We start from the raw sequence: 4,068 nt of genomic DNA on the forward strand, positions 1-4,068 counted from the left end.
TTATACCATATTTAAAGTGTGGACCTTGGAATTCGTCCAATATCGTATTCGTGCAATCGGACAAAGGAACCATGCACGTACTTGTCCATGTCAATAATATGTAACATGATGATTGTAAATACACACTACTGAACAATCGGCCATCAGCCTTGCAATTTTTCCATGTGGCAGCACTCATATTAAAAATGTAGGTGCTGCCACGCGGAAAGTTGCAATGCCTTCTGGCCAATTCTGGAGTAATACTGCAGATTATACTCTACAGGGTCTCCCAGAAAGTGTGTCCCTCCTTGCCTTGGCATTTGTCTATTAAGTGGACGAGTAAGGGCAGGCCGGCTCGAGCTGCTGCGCTTGACAATAGCTTATACATAACATTGTTTTAGCTGACTAACGAGTAATATTTTTGTATTGACACTTTCCCTCTACCTACAGAGATTCTTCAGAATATGGGACAAACATTCTGGGATACCCTCACTGTGGAGAATCGCCTTATCAACCAACGGCGGACCAGTCAATAGCCACGTCTTGCTTTTCCATATATGCTCACGACATAAACAGCGAAATCGTCCACTCAGTGGAAATTTGAATGATTTCTTAGGGTGAGTAAAATTGTGTTGAGTTTATCTGGTAGCATATAATCAAGAGCGCATTAACCCCAGAGCGTACAACGCTGAAATAGGAAAACCATGGTGTCGTTTAGCAAAATTATAAAAGTTTACTCGTAACCTTAATTTTGATATCTCCTACCGGAATAATATGCAGGAGTCAATAGCTTAGCCAATAAAATCAACGCTTGTCTCTACGATGTTCCTATGCCGAGATATATGAAGCGATCAAAAATCTAGTACTTCTAAGGTAATTCCTAAGCGCCATATCACACAGAAACACTCCTAATCTCCCGCTTAGTGACTGCTAATGTTTTGCTTGCGACAAGCTCGTATGTTTCCCGTCGTTCATTGATAAGAATGAGATGAATCAAATATATACGCCGAATAAAACTTCGTCCACTGTGATTTCTGCTTCTCTTGTCTTAACCTGCGTTGTAAATATAATTCCTTGCTCCTGGCGATAGTGTTGCTGAATTTAACATTCCTTTCCTTCTACTATCTCTTCTCACAATTTCCATCCAGTCGCAGCCATGACTCAAATACGTTTACTTACGGCTAGAACTGGCAACCCGAACTCTTACGCTAGCTGAGTCTCGATTTTGTAATCGCTTTATATCTCGACATAGGAAGCATCGTAGAGCACCACGCGGATTGATACTTATATTGGCTTAGTCTATGATCTCCTGCATAATATTCCGTAAGAAGTATCAAAATAACGTAGGTAAACTTTATTAATTTTGCTGAAACGATACCATGGTTTTCCTATTTCAGCGTTGTACGCTCTGGGGTTAATGCTCTATTGATATAATATCTAGTGAGATTAATATGTACCAAAATATGCACCAAAATTGTGTTATATTGATGTTTCGTTCGTGTATAATTGCGCACAATGTTGACGACAATGGCTCGAGGGTTTCCCAATTTGTGATTGGCATTCTGGCCGAATGAATGAAACATTAATATGACACAAATTTTGGTGCATATTAATCACTGATATTATGCTACCAGATGAAATCGACGCAAATTTTACTCATCCCAAGGAATTATTCATATTTCGCCCAGAACTTTCTCCGAGTGGACAATTTCGATGTTTTGCCGCGGGAGTATGGAAAAGCGAGACGCAAGCTTATTGGACGGTCCGCCGTGGATTGGCACGAGGCGATTCTACACAGTGACCCAGTAGTAACATACATTTTTGTGGTTTTCTCGGGTTCAGTATTTTGCGTACAGCGAAAAACCCAACCATTGGTTAACATTAGAGAGCCAAATATCCAAATACATGCAATGGGCTGGGATTTTTTGTTAAACTTTATTGCACGTTCTAATATACTGTACTCTGCCTGGAAAACGGCTAATTTTGTAAATAGTAATTCTTACTTCAGTGATGAATAGGGGCTGTACACAACTAACGTACCACCTTAATTTGACATATAGATTTTGGTTGACATGTCACCAAAACTATGTCAAAATTAGGTGGTACGTCCGCTAGTGTAGTATGCAGTGTGTAAAATATTATGCAGTATATACTTAGTGTAGTATGCAGTGTTTTAAAATATTGAAATTAGTGATAGGAAGGATGGATTTTACCTGAATTAAGTATCTTTTGTTATAAATAAACTTTATCTGGTTGATATTCTGGTTTAACTGTTGTTTTCATCTAATTTTTCCCTGTGTACATATATGTGTATGGAGGATGTTCTTGGATATTGACCCCATCCAAAAATTCAAGAATTTGAAAACATCCATGATCATATAGGCCCTAGAGGGTGGACAATCAATACAGGACCACACCTACATCAAATAAGCATCATGCCCTAGATCAAGCCTGGTTCATGCCATGATGGCCTATATCATGCCAGGGTCATGCCATGATGGCCAAGATGGCCTAGATTGGGCCGTTGTCGAACCGTGGTGCAGTAAAATTGTCGGGGCCCGAAGAGGGTTGCCTAGATTGGCCCGGTATCTTGGCCGGGATGTGCCAACATCGGGCCAGCATCGGCCCGATGTCTCCTGGCCAGCTGGGGTTATAGGCGCCCGCCCGCCCCCCACCGAGTTAGAGTTAAGCTAGCTGCTCATAAATCAGTGGGACAGAGTTACTGTAAGGCTAGTATTGGCAGTATTGCTAGTACTAGTAGTACTTAGTATAGGTTAAGGTTAAGCCTACAGCCTAGATGGTTAGTTCAGGTCTGCCCTATTGTAAGTACCATAATCCGTCCAATGTAAGGTCTAGTGTACTACTACTATACTATAAGTAGTACTGTAGTAGTAGTACTATAGTACTACTAGTCTCTACTTACTACTATATAGTCCGATATTCCTCTGACCCAATGCCCACACCGGACGATTTTGGGTGGTTTTTGGTGGTGGGTTTACGGTCAAATGAATCTCGGACTACTACTACTGAGTACTACTACTTACTATAGTACACTACTTTGTAATACTCTAAGTACTAATAGCCACCGCGTACAGTTGCCGCAAGCTGTACGTGGGCTATTAGTACTAGAGCTACACTAGTATGTGCTGCGAAGGGTCTTGTCCCCGGGGTACTGCCGGGAGCGTATACCCTGGTACTATCTAATATGCCGGACCGTACCCTCGCTACTCCACTAACGAGTCTAGGGAGTCGCCTACACCTACTCCCTAAAACCCTAACCCAAATTCTAACCATAATCAAATAGTGACCAGGTACGTACGTTTCCGGTAATACCGCACCGTATCCCAGGGTACGTTCCGGCAGGGCAACTAGTGGTTCAAGGATATGAGAACATGGGTCCCAATAAAACCAATGTCCATTTAACATCAATATAAATTGATCATATTATATCAATAATAGATAGGTTAGGGTTATGGGTTAGGATTAGGGTTTACGGGTTTAGGGTTAGAATTAGGGCTTAGGGTTAGGGTTAGCACATTGTTTTATTGGACCTCATTGTCTCTATCCTTGGGCCCCCTGGGGGACATAAGACCATAACTGAGCAACTAGTAGTAACTAGTAGTACCAGTAAGTGCGAGGGTCTATGTCCCACCGGGGTACTGCGGAACAGTACCCTGGTACGGTCCGGTATACCGGTAACGTACCCTGGTTACTATCTAATATGCCGAATCCGGTACCGTCGCCTATCTCCACTAACGCTGAGTCTAGGGAGTCGCCTACCCCTACTCCCTAAACCCGAAAACGCCATAATCCTAACCCTAACCCTAATAACCATCATCAAATAGTGAACCAGGTACGTTCCCGGTATACCAGACCGTACCCAGGGTACGTTTCCCGCAGTACCTGAGGAACATAGCCCCAATATGAGCACTAGTATAGTAGAAGTACTACTAGTGACTAGTATACTTATCCTACACTATATGTAATAATACCTATAGTAAATACTAATATAATAGTAAATACATATCACTATAGTCATACTTGACGGCTATGGCCTATGGGATTTACTCACCGTGTGGCTTTGAAAAG

At 42.0% G+C, this 4,068-nt stretch overlaps 1 long non-coding RNA gene across 1 annotated transcript; it reads left to right on the forward strand.

Annotated features, from left to right (window-relative positions):
* The first annotated feature begins 225 nt into the window (after positions 1–225).
* Positions 226–2,234, forward strand: LOC106818502. The gene is made up of 2 exons (XR_001395236.1): positions 226–600; positions 1,668–2,234. It is a non-coding gene; the product is annotated as an uncharacterized LOC106818502 (long non-coding RNA).
* Positions 2,235–4,068: the final 1,834 nt, after the last annotated feature.

This window comes from Priapulus caudatus, unplaced genomic scaffold, assembly GCF_000485595.1.
Source record: "Priapulus caudatus unplaced genomic scaffold, Priapulus_caudatus-5.0.1 Scaffold2285, whole genome shotgun sequence".
Classification (NCBI taxonomy): domain Eukaryota; kingdom Metazoa; phylum Priapulida; class Priapulimorpha; order Priapulimorphida; family Priapulidae; genus Priapulus; species Priapulus caudatus.